Source organism: Malania oleifera, chromosome 12 (assembly GCF_029873635.1).
Source record: "Malania oleifera isolate guangnan ecotype guangnan chromosome 12, ASM2987363v1, whole genome shotgun sequence".
NCBI lineage: Eukaryota > Viridiplantae > Streptophyta > Magnoliopsida > Santalales > Ximeniaceae > Malania > Malania oleifera.
The window spans coordinates 78581620-78595391 of NC_080428.1; positions in this window are offsets into that span (position 1 = coordinate 78581620).

A 13772-nucleotide genomic window follows, 5' to 3' on the forward strand; every position below is an offset into this window, starting at 1 on the left:
GTACGGGGATATGTTTTACGAATTTAGTTTCCTGATTTTATGAATTTCAGTATTATGGTTATACGAACTTCAGTATCATGATCTTACGGATTTCAATACCATGATTTTACGATATTTCAGTACCATGATTTTATGAATCTCAGTACCATGATTATACCAATTCCAGTATTACGAATATGCAGTTCCATGTTATAATTATTCAGATTTCAGTACATTATGTAGCATCATGGTTATTTCAAGACTTCAGAATCATGGTAAATCAGTTAGTTATGTATAGAAATATATTATATGATATCAGACCCTGTTGGACTTGCAGCTATAGAGTACAGTACCATTGCTACAGATACTATGTTACTTTACGAGTGCAACCACCTATTCAGATATACATGGTAAAGTCGACCACCTAGGCTCTTGAAGAGGTTAGGCTCCCCATCCAGATATGGGTTGATGTGGGCAGGTCGACTGACGGAGTTCAGTGATTTATTCTTGGTTGGCCAACTAAGGTAAATCCATTCTATGGACCGCACAACCTCGTCATGAGGGGCATGTCATGACACAGATAGCCACAGGGAAATTAGTACTTGAGGTCAGCCCTAGGCCGAATTCACCTATTGTAATCGGTGGTTGTTCCAACCCTTAAGTGGCTATTAATGGGAATCCTTGGGCCTTGCGAGTTATAGGTGGTGACGTTTAGCATATTAGCCGAACCCCGATAACCTCTCGTGTGTTTGTTTATATTCCTTCCTTGCATTGTTATTTTACCAGACATTTATGTTATGGTGAATGATGCAGAGGACTTAGGAATTTCCACAGACTTATATTATATATCGTACTTTAGTGGGGAATTGCATGAAACTAGTATGAATCCCCTAGGTTGTGTATATACTATTGTTGAATAGATTTACCTAGGAGAAAAAGTTTTAAATTCCAATTCACTCCCCCTCTTGGAAATACACCAATTCTAATAGCTACTTTCAAAAACACCTGATCTTCCACATCAAACTCCAATTTCTGGCGGCGAGTATCTGCATAGCCTTTCTGCCGACTCTGAGCTGCACTGATCCTTTTTTTAATTAGTTGAACTTTATTGTATGCCTGTTGCACTAACTCAAGTCCCAAAACTTGCCTCTCACCCATTTCATCTCAGTATAGTGGAGAACGACATCTCCTACCATACAATACCTCGTAAGGTGCCATATCGATGCTAGCCTGATAGTTGTTATTATACGCGAACTCAACTAGCAGCATATACTGGGTCCAACTATCCCTAAAATCCAACACACACGCTGGTAACATATCCTCAAATATCTAGATTGTCCTCTCTGTCTACCCATCAGTCTGAGGATGAAAAGCTGTGCTGAATGATAATTGAGACCCCAAAGCCTCCTGTAAGCTCCTCCAAAATCGTGATGTAAAACGTGGGTCACGGTTTGAAACTATGGATACTGGCACTCCATGAGGTCGAACTATCTCCTGGATGTATATCTTTGCCAATTTTTTTATGGAGTAACTGACTTTAATAGGTAGGAAGTGGGCAGTCTTCGTCAGCCGGTCTATAATCACCCAAATGGCATTATGTCTGTGTAGCGCGGCGGTAACCCTGTAACAAAGTCCATGGACATATGATCCCACTTCCACTCGGGGATGTGGAGTGGCTGCAACTGTCCTACCAGCCTCTGGTGCTCAGCCTTTACTTGCTGGCACGTCAAACACTGTTCCACAAATTTTACTATCTCCCTCTTCATACCGCTCCACCAAAATGATTCCTGGAGGTTTTGATACATTTTAGTCTTGCCAGGATGAACTGTTTATAGGGATCTATAAGCCTCCTCTAAAATAGCCTTCCTAATCTCAGTATTTGCAGGAACGCAAAGTCTAGTACGGAACCTCAGGGCTTCATCATCTAATATGGTAAACTCCTCCCCCTATCTATTATGCACTTTATTTATCAGCTCTACCAATTCTGGGTCATTACTCTGAACAACTTTAATCTTCTCTTGCAGGGTAGGCTGTAACACTAGGTTGGCAATAAATGCCTGGTGAACACCCTCTACCAACTCTACACCAAGCCTCTCCAGGTCCACCCAAATCAGATGTTGTACCTCTACTACTAACAATGTTGTACTCACTGACTTTCGGCTCAGCGCATCAGCCACCACGTTTGCTTTCCCTGGATGGCAGCAGATCGTACAATCATAATCTTTAATGAGCTCTAGCCATCTTCTTTGCCTTTGTATATTTTAGTTACTTATTTGGGAAAATCTATTGGGTGAAAAAGCAAAATTTTCAGGTTACAGTTTTCGAAAAATTTGGGGTTCGGGTATCATCTCTATTCTGTTGGAGAAATCGTATGTTGTATTAAAATCATAGTATTGAGATGACCGTACCTATATTTGTATTAAACTGTATTCTTGAACTAAAAACGATATGATTTGTTGTATACCAAATAAGTGTCGAATGAACTGTTGTATGTAAAATGTTCTAGGTTTTGTAAAATCAGCTAGTGGCGGCTAATTACTATACGTTGATGAGTATAGGGACATGAGTTCCAAAATTGTTCTAGGTTTTGTAAATCTGCTAGTTGCGACTAATTACCGTGTGCTGAATCAGCTGGTGGCGGCTAAGTACCGTACGCTGACGCTATGTCTCGACTAATTACGGTAGGTGAGAGTGCCCGACTTTATATCCGAGGGTGTGAAATATCGCATGTTCTTTCTGACTAGTCACTAATGGGTGTGCGCTACACCGTAGTGGCAACGGTATTGCTGTGGGGCTTCGGTTATCATAGGTTATCGGGTGCTCCTATTGGCAACGTTATCACTGTGAGGCTTCGGTTATCTCAGGGTAATTGGGTGCTTAGTGTGACGAAACTGACCATATGTTTGGGTATCTTATGTACTGAAACGGATTTGTGAAAAATACTGGAACTGTATTGAACTATATCGTACTGTATTGTATTGTGTTATGTTTTACGCTGAAATAACACTCGTATGCCACACACTGATATAACCTGCTTTCTTCCTTACTGAAAGGTGTCTCACACCGAATAAACAAATGTTTTTTTTTTCAGGTCCCTCGGATAGCCAAAACTAGCATCCTAGCATCCGGAAGCGGGGGTTTCAATTAGCTGCGTTTAGTACCTGTGTAAGTACGAGTTTTGTAATCGGGTTGTCATCGTTGGGTTTTGTAGACACCTGGAGTATGTATTATATTGTGGGAACGTATATTTTAGTTCTGTATAGACTCTGGTATGGTATGATGTATGTAGATAAAGAACATTTTCCGTTGCGTATTTGATGAGTATGTATGTGTATATGTATAGGGTTTACGTATACCCCATAGGGTCGGACCCTTGTTCAGTATTGTATCATGTATGTTTAATTGATACAGAGACAAGTTAGGTTACTATATTCACACCTGGGACCCACCTGTAGGTTCGGGGCGTGACAGCTTGGTATCAGAGCCTAAACCAAGTTGTTAGGTCTTATAGACTTGGTTAGGCATATTTATGTGTACATACCAGAGCATAAGATGTAGGAAATGGGTAGAGTAGGTCGAGAGTTGTTTTGTTGCTAGACGGGGACTCGTTGGCGGTGTTTTGTGTTTTTCCTAGAATGACGATTTCAGTAAAATCACGACAAACCATTGATGGATTCGTGTCGGTGTGATAGGACAGACCTGGACCTGTGAAAGTAATAGTCGACATGATTAGTTCTAATGATCGTGTTAACTTTGTACGATATAGGAATTTTGACCGATTCCTATTCTATTTTCAGAATGAAGCCCAAGGATAACAACTTAGATAGTGGCTCCGAGGGGACTGCGAGCGATGAGTCTCCTTCTGTGCCTCGGATTTTGACGAGGTAGGCAATGCGGGAGATCAGGAGAAGTGTTAGGAGACATGAACATTCTCCTACGGCTATGGGTTGTACTATAGAAAGGTTCACCCATATGCACCCTCCGTCGTTTACGGGAGGACCCGATTCGATAGTGGCAAAGAATTGGGTGCAAAAGACAGAGAAAATATTGGAAGTTCTGCATTGTACTAACCAGCAGAAGGTTCTCTATTCTACCTTTCATCTAGAAGGAGAAGCAGAAAGATGGTGGACGACAATGAGTCTGCTTGAGAAGCAGAGAGCCGGTCCATCTGGTATAATGTGGAGCCATTTCAAGGAAGTATTTTTCGAGAGATACTTCCCGGCTTCCACATGATGCAAAGGTCGATGAGTTCTCGAGCCTGATGCAGGGAACCCTAACAATGCATAGGCATGCCTCTAGATATATCGAGTTATCTCATTTCGCACCGTACTTGGTCTTGAGTGAGTACGAGAAGGCTCGGAGGTTCGAGAAGGGTTTGAGGAAGGGCATCTGCAGGCTTGTGGGGATGTTGTAGATATGAGAGTTTTCTATTCTAGTGGATAAAGCCACCATAGTTAAGACTGACCTCCAGGGAGATGAGGTGGTACAGGAACAGAGGAAGAGGCCAGTATCTTCTCGTTCTCAGACTGGTCCTCAACAGGGACAATGAAAGAAAAAGAAGAACTATAGTTCGGGTTATCGGCAGAATACCAAGTGTAGTGACCTAAAGAATAATATGATTTTAATAATAAGAGGGAGGGGAATAGAAACAGAAACAAAAGAAGGCCGTAGACTTCATCGACGAATACAGGGCCCGTCGACGAGTGCATAAAAAAATTCGTCGACGAACACAGGGGTTCGTCGACGAGAAAATACTGAGAGAGGTTTTGGGGCAGCCTAAAATTCGTCAACGAAGGTCTCATTGACGAATTTAATGAAGGACTCGTCGACGAGGTGACGTGTCTCGTTGACGAAATCCCCTGTCTATAAACAGAAAAATCCGGATTTTAAACTTACAAACGAAGCTACTCTTCCCTCTCTCTCCCCCTTTCGGTTTTCCCTCTTTCGTTCGTCGATTTTGGGCCAGATCTTCGCCGGATCGACAATCCAAAGTCACCACGATGCTCCTAGGGAAGTTCTCTCCAAATCTTCTGGAGCGAATCGTTGGTGAAAGCAAATTGGAAACAATCTCAAATCCAGGATAAGGCCTTTTACTCAATATTTGGATTTGTGACAGTTGAGAAAAGTGTTATACGCTTAGAAATATTGAACTTTAATACTGGGAGTTTTCATTTCCAGGAGTATTAAATTGGAAACGTTGGGAATCATCCCAGAGTTAAGGTAAGGCTTTTTAAGCCAAATTTGGCCTCAGGGTAGTTATAAGAAATGATGTACGCATGAAAATACTGAAATTTAATACTGGCAGTTTTCATTTTCAGGGTATTGGTCAGGAAATCCTACGGGGGGGAGACCAGATTGTTTTGGGGGCTTTCTCAGGAGTCAGGTAAGGGGATAAATAAAGCTAGTTCTTTTTGAGAAAATGTACGTATATATGTAGTATTTGATTCTGGAAAGTAAATATGTTTGTATATATATGAGTTATATTTGGGAAAATACTGTTTAAATAATGTTATGTTGAATATGTGGAAAATATGTTTAGTGTGGTATGAGTATAAAACGTTGGAAATACTGTTTTCTGGAAATGTGAATGATACGGATTTTATGATGGAAAATTGGCGTACGGGTTAAGGTTTTTATATGTTTGCCGGCGTACAGGACGGGCTATGTGACTGTGATTTGCCAGCGTACGGGTTGTGTTATGTTTTTTGGCGTACGGGCCGTGCTATGTGACTGTGACTTACCCGCGTACGAGCTGTGCTATGTTTTACCGGTGTACGGGCCGAGCTATGATAAAATGTGTAATACCCGCGTATGGGCTGATGATTTTCATGATATATGTATATGTGCACATGATATGATTGATTTGATAATTAATGATATGAGATATTCATGTATCACGATTTTAGTATATGTATATGATATCAGAACCTGGTTGGCTTGGTCTAGGCTAGCACTTGCACGGTACCGTTGCTATGTATCCATGGTCTTCGTGATCATGATATTTGTGTTAACGCAGCTGTACGGAGTGGTGTGAGATTGGATGGTCGATGTGGTTATTAAAGAAGTGTGCTGTGATCGCCCCTGGTGTACGAACCAGGTCTGGTAGACCCATCGGACCTACAGACTACTGTTTGACTTGGCAGTGGTCGGCCAACCATTGTCAGGTCCCGACTTCAGGTCACACAACCCAGTCATGTGGGGGTAATACATGACAACAACCAACTAACTTATCAAGATGGTTTTTATGTTATTATTACTATATGAGATGAGATATGATTATGAAAATGCAATATGTTCTACCATGATTTGATATATTCATGTTTTCCCAGATTTGACAAAACAGTTATTGAATATGTTATGTATGGGATATGTACAACATAGAATACTCATGTTGACATACACTAGTATTAGTTTATTTCCCTTACTGAGAGTTGTCTCGCCCCTAAATCTTATAAACTTTTTAGGAGCCCCAAATAGGAGAGCGAGAAAAGCCCCACTGAGCTAGTGTTGTTTATCTGCCCTCTGCGAAGGGTAAGTTTTGTAGGGACAGTTAAATTTTGTGGGAAATGTCCCTAGATATGATTTTGGGATGTATATATAAAGAAATACAGTGGTATAGTGACTCTAGTATATTGTAATGCATGTTATGGTGAGATAAATATGATTATATGCTTTCTGCTGCTTAGGCTTATGTTATATATATTATGTTAAATCCCTGGTACCCACGGGTCCAGGTGGATGATGACCTACTGAGTTGGGATGTATGACATTGATATTATTATTAAAAAAAATGTGGAAAATGGGCAGATTGTGACACCGAGTGGTAGAGTTCTTAGGGGGATCCATCCTCCACACTATGCGCCAAGTGCCGTAAATGGCACGATGGTGAATGCCCACCGTTATGGGGTAACTGCTACAACTGTGCAAACTGGGCCACATGTCACGGAGCTGTCAGGCACAGAGGAGCAAAATGCCTACACAGAGCCAAAACTGTGGAAGTAATCAGTTGCCTCGGGGAACTACCAAGCAAACACGGCTCCGGTGAGGGTATACTCCCTTACTCCATTAGATGCGGAACACGCTGGGAACATGGTGACAGGTACCATGTTATTGCTTTCAAATAAAGCTGTTGTTTTATTTGATTCATGAGCAACCCATTCATTTATATCTGCTAGTTTTGTGAAATTGTGTGGGGTTAAAACCCAAGTGATGGATGAGTGGTTTTTTGTGGCTACACTGACTGGGAGTGTAACGATCTGTAGTAAGATGTTGGGAAACTACCCAATGGTTATTTAGGGAAGACAGCTACCGGGGAACTTAGTAGTATATGACATGTCTAGATTTGACGTCATATTGGAGATGAATTGGTTATTCTCTAGTTATACGGTGATTGATTGTTATAGAAAGGTAGTAGGGTTCAGACCTCCTGGGGAGCAGGAGTATGAGTTCGTGGGATCGTGTGTGTATTCGACACCACAGATTCTGTCGGTTGTACAGGTGAGAAGGTTACTCTTGGAGGGTTGTCAGGGGTACCTAGCTTGCATGAAGGAACCACCTTTAGATGATATGAAACTTGAAGATATCTGAGTGGTTAACGAATTTTTGGATGTATTCCTAGGAGACTTACCCGGTTTACCTCCCGATCGTGAGGTTGAGTTTGCTATCGAGTTGCTGCTAGGTAGGGCACCAATCTCTAAAGCTCCATATCGGATGGCTCCAGCTGAACTTAGAGAGTTGAAGGAGCAATTGCAGGAACTACTGGACAAGGGCTTTATCAGACCTAGTGTTTTGCCCTGGGGAGCTCCAGTATTGTTTGTGAAGAAAAAAAATGGGTCGATGCAAATATGCATTGATTACCGCGAAATCAACAAGGTAATAATAAAGAACCGATACCTGTTGCCTCATATAGATGATCTGTTTGAGCAACTACAGGGAATGCAGGTCTTTTCGAAGATCGATCTATGGTCAGGGTATCATTAGGTAAGAGTTAGGATTGAGGATGTTGCAAAGACTGCTTTTTGAACCAGATACGATCACTACGAATTTCTAGTCATGCCGTTTGGGTTGACTAACACTCTGGCGGTATTTATGGACCTAATAAACAGGGTTTTCCATGAATACCTAGATCAGTTTGTAGTGGTATTCATCGACGACTGGTATATTCTAAGAGTTCAGAAGAGCACAAAAACCATCTGAGGTTGGTACTTCAAGTACTGCGGGAGAAGAGGTTGTATACTAAGTTGAAGAAATGTGAGTTTTGGCTGAATTAGGTTGTGTTTCTAGGCCATGTTGTGTCGAAGGGTGATATCTCAGTTGATCCTGGTATGATAGAAGCAGTGATCGATTGGGTGACATCGAAGAGCGTACAGGATGTTCAAAGTTTCCTAAGACTGGCTGGGTATTACTGGCGGTTCGTGGAAGGATTCTCTAAGTTATCTGGCCCTCTGACACGGTTGACGAGAAAGGGTGTGATGTTTGATTGGACCAATGAGTGCAAGCAAAGTTTCCAAGAGTTGAAACACCAATTGGTCACTGCTCCGGTTTTAACCATCCCATCTAGGGATGGTAGTTACATGATTTACAGCGACGCATCGTTGAAGGGTTTGGGATGTGTGCTGATGCAACAGGGGAAGGTGATTGCTTATGCTTCTTGGCAACTCAAGGAGTACGAGAAGAATTACTCTACGCATGATATGGAATTGGCAGCAACATTATATGCGTTGAAAATCTGGAGACACTACTTGTATAGGGAATAGTGTGAAATCTTCACGGACCACAGGAGCCTTAGATACTTTTTCACATAGAAGGAGTTGAACATGATGCAGAGAAGGTGGTTGGAACTGATCAAGGACTACGACTGCATGATTAACTATCACTCGGGGAAGGCTAAAGTGGTAGCTGATGCGTTGAGTCAGAAGTCAGAACATGCGTCAATATCTGCAGTAGTAGGTCAGCATCATATCATAAGGGATCTGGAAAGTCTTGGTATGAAGTTAGTGGATGGTAATCATTAGGCTTTCATTACTAGTTTGGTGATCCAGCCTACATTACTTGAGAGGATTAAAGCCACGCATGCTAATGATGCGGAGTTGGTCGAGGTTGTTGAGAAAGTGCTCTTTGAGAGTGGTGTGCTGAGGTTTGGGACTAGGCTGTGTGTTCCAAACGACAAGGGTATAAATAGGACGATTCTGGAGGAGGCACATCATTCTTTATATACGGTACATCTAGGTAGTACGAAGATGTATCAGGATTTGCGAGAGTCCTTTTGGTAGAGTGGTATGAAGCAAAAGATTGCTTGATTTGTGGAGCAATGTCTTACGTGTCAGCAGGTAAAGGATAAACATTAGAGGCTGGGAGGGCCGTTGCAGCCATTGAGTATCCCGGAGTGGAAATGAGAGCATATCTCCATGGCCTTCATTATCGGGTTAGCAACAGCATTACATGGGCAAAATGTCATCTAGGTAATCGTGGATAGGTTGACTAAATTTGCTCACTTTGTACCGATGAAGGTTAGCTACCCTATGAGTAGGCTAGTATGTTTGTACATGCAAGAGATAGTTAGAATGCATGAGGTACAGGTGTCCATTGTTTCAAATCGAGACCCGAGATTCATTTCTCGATTCTGAAAGAGTTTATATGAAGCACTGGGGACGAAACTTACTTTTAGTACAACGTTCCACCCCCAGACTGATGAATAGTCAGAAAGGACGATATAGATCTTAGAGGATATGTTACGGGCTTGTGTGTTAGACTTTGGTGGTAGTTAGATTCAGTTTCTACCATTACTGGAGTTTGCCTATAACAACAACTTCTAGGCTAGTATTAGGATGGCCTCGTTCGAGGCATTGTATGGTCGGAGGTTTCGATCTCATTTGTATTGGGATGAGGTCGATGAACGGCAGGTATTGGGTCCCGAACTCGTACAACAAACTTCTAAGAAGGTTGGTTTGATTAGAGATAGGATTAAATCGGCTCAGAGTCGATATAAGAGTTACGCGGACGTTCACCATCGTGAGTTGGAATTCGAGGTTGGGGGTAAGATATTTTTGAGATTCGCTCCGATGAAAGGAGTGATGAGATTCGGGAAGAAGGGCAAGTTGAGCCCGACGTATATTGGACCATTCAAGGTACTGGAGTGAGTGGGCCCGGTAGCCTACAGGATTGCACTACCCCCTGCACTCTCGAGGATCCATGATGTATTTCACATATCCATGTTGAGAAGGTATGTGTCAGATCCATTGCATACAATTAGTTATGAGTCCTTAGAGATTGGGGATGCTTTGGCGTATAAAGAGATACCTGTTCAGATTCTGAACTGTAAAGTTCAGAAGCTGCGTACCAAGGAGATACCTTTAGTGGTACTGTGGCAGAATCACGCAGTTGAGGAAGCTTTTAGGGAGTTAGAGATGGAAATACACCGAAAATATCCGTAGTCGTTTTGAGTAGTAGTTTTGATAGTAGGGTCGGTATGAGTATGTATGTATGTAGGTAATACTCTGCTATCGTATTAGTATTGTGTGGTTATTCTTTGGGAGAGTTTTGTAATATTGTGAGCTCCCGAGATGGTATGTATGTAACCACGGTATTCCTCCGCCATAAGTAAGGGTATGTTTGTATTTGGGACGGGGCTGCTATATGGGTGGCCGCCGACTCTTTCCAGAGTCGGGTATGCATTTAGGTATGTAGTTGAATTGGTAAAAGAGAGATTACAAATTCCGAGGATGAAATTTTTGTAAGAAGTGGAGGTTGTAAGAACCAAACTTAAGGTACGTAGACTAAATAAATGAAAAAGGGTAAAAAGGTAAATTTTTCAGGCTTCGTCGATGAAGCCATTGTGTTGACCATGTAGGTCATATCCCAGTTTTGATAATGACAAATACTGGTAATTGATGGCTATCAAGTTTGTGTGCAGGTCTATATTCGTAGATACGTTGATGGCATATGAAGAAGAGCATGAAAACCCTAAAGATCGTTTTGTGTTGTAATTCATTATTATTCAATTTGGGTTTGTAATAGTAACTGGGGAAAATGGTCTGTAATAATCAATGCCTTACCTGCATGATAGGGTAGATAAGTTCAATTAACCATAGGGAAACCAAATGACCGTAGGGCACACGCCAGATTTTTTCGGTGTCCTAAAAAAGACCTAAAATGACCCTAAGACACTCATGCATGTTTTAAAGATATATGCTCACATGAATAGGGTTTATGTATAAGGGACTTGAACCGAAATGTATGAAAAATACATGTTAGGTCGACCGTACTTCAAAGCACTCTATCCCTTGATCGACTCAATTGGTCTGGGTCAACAATTTGACCAACGAGTTCAGTCAACCGAACCCTGCCAGTTCAAGTTACCTGGTCGACCGAACTCCCTCTAGGTTAAATGTTTGACCATACGATCAATCGCACCTAATGCTTAAGCCAACCACCTGGTTGACCGAGTTCCCATGTGTGTTTGGCCAACTGCCAGGTCGATCGAACCACTTAGTTCAAGTCCACACGGTCGACCGAATCGCGCGAAAATGACAAATTGCCTTTGGGAACACTAGTTTGGTCGACTGAACTTTCAGTTCAAATTTTATCCGATCGACCGAACTTTGTCACTGGGTCAACAGAACCTCAAGTCCGATTGACCGGGGCTCTCGGGTTGCCATATTATTTTTACCGCGGTTAAATTTTTTCAAACGGGGTTAATTGGGTTAAAATGGTTTAAAACAATACTAATAATCCCCTATGTGTCTTGGATGATTATAATCATGGGGTACTTTATATATACCCCCTCATTTGAAAAGATTAGCAAGAAATTAGCAATCTTAATTAGGAAAAATCCTCTAAAATTCAAAAATCTTCTATACTCATTTTTGAGCCTCCTACACTCATTCTTATCAGATTTTATTGCGTAAATCTCTTTGTAAGTGTGATTGAGTGTTCTTCTCATTAGGCTTAAGCTCTCTCTTATTCTTGTTGATTGAGATTATTTTATTAGAGAGCTAAGCTTGAAGTTTCCCTAGGAGACTTTGTTAATAAGTCTTCCCTAGGAATACTTCATTGAGCCTTTGAGTTTTGCATTGTCATTGCAATACTCAAGGAGTTCACATTGGATTTTGATTGCTAAATTATTTTAAAAATCATTTTCAAAATGTCTCTTGTGCTTATATCTGAGAAATATATATTTTGAGATATTTTCTTGAGTGTTAAAAGATCTTTGTTGCTATACCTTTTGATTGAGATTATCATTTTAATACAAAGATCAAATAAATATTTTACAAACCATTGTTGAATATCTCTTGTGATTTATTTTGATAAAAACTTTTGTTGAGATATTTGAAGTATACTTGTGATCTTTGCTAGTGCATTGTGATTGAGAATATTATTTTGACACAAAGAACCTATCACTTACACTCTCAAGTACTGATTGCATTATTGACATTAATTTTGAGAGTAGACACTAAGGCTACACTAAACTTATCATATCTTATCATTTGGTAGTGTGTTGATTATATTGATACATATTAGCTTGTGTTAGAAGCATTTCCTTATACGCAAAAATTGTATTTCAAATTTGTTGTATTCTAGGCATGGGCCTGAAGAGGGAGACTAGCCCTGGTAAATAGTCCTGGACTAACTTAGACCCGGTTAGGAAAGTTAGGTGCGCCATCCTGGTAAGGCGTATTAGTTAAGGTCAGCCCCTTGAATTGACCTGCTTGTAAACGGTGCTGCTCCACCCGTTAAGTGAGCATTAGTGGAATCCTCGAGTTTGCGAACTAGAGGCGGGGACGTAGGCACAGTTGGCCGAACCCCGATAACATATCATGTGTCGGCTCTTTCTTTCCCTATACTATTTATATTTTCGCAATTTAATTTATGCACATGTATGTTTATATTTGAATTGTTATATGAATGTTGTGCATGTTTTAAATATTTTAAATTGATTGGGAAATACTGAGTCTACTGCATTTGTTTTATATTTCTGCTCAGTATTATTTTGTTGGGGTATTGGTATGCGCTTAGACAGACACTAGGTTGAGTAATATTGTTGCTAGATTAGTTGAACCTATGAGAGAAATTTTAAATACCCAATTCATCCCCCCTCTTGGGAATACACCAAGGCTAACACATTATTCTCGTCGAGGAAGACCCTTATACTCTTCGTCGCCGAAATTTAGAGTCTCGTCAACGAAGAGATACCGAACGTATTGTAAAATATCAGAATAGGGTTCATCGCCGAAGGAGCCGATTTGTCGATGAAATGCATGGATGATTTGTCGACGAAGGTGCCACCTTGTCGACGAGGTTGCCCGGGTCAAAGGGGCTATAAATATCTATTTCATTTGCTTCTTGGCTAAGGAATCCAAAACTCTCCCTCTCTCCCTCTAGAACCAGCGGGATCTCTCTCTCTCTCTCTCTCTCTCTCTTCGATTCTTCACTGTTCGTTGCCTGATTCGACGATCCGATGTTACTGTGTGGATTAGGGGAGGAATCTCTTTAGGAATAGTGGATCGAAAAGTCATTTCAAGGATTTTCGAGTTTTGACCCAAAACTGAGGTAAGGATCCAATTTCAATTTCGTTTCGCAATATGTGTAGTAGTAAGAATTGTAAGGAAGTATAGTTCTTGGTTGTTTAGGTTTTGGCGTCTCGGTTCATAGTTTTGGAGCCGTAGAGTTTGTTGTTTAATATTTGGGAAAAGGTAAAAGGATTTTGTTTATATCAGTTTATTTTTGAAATCGAGATCGGTAAACCTGTAGTTTACGATCGTATGTATGTTTTGATTACTTATTTGGGAAAATCT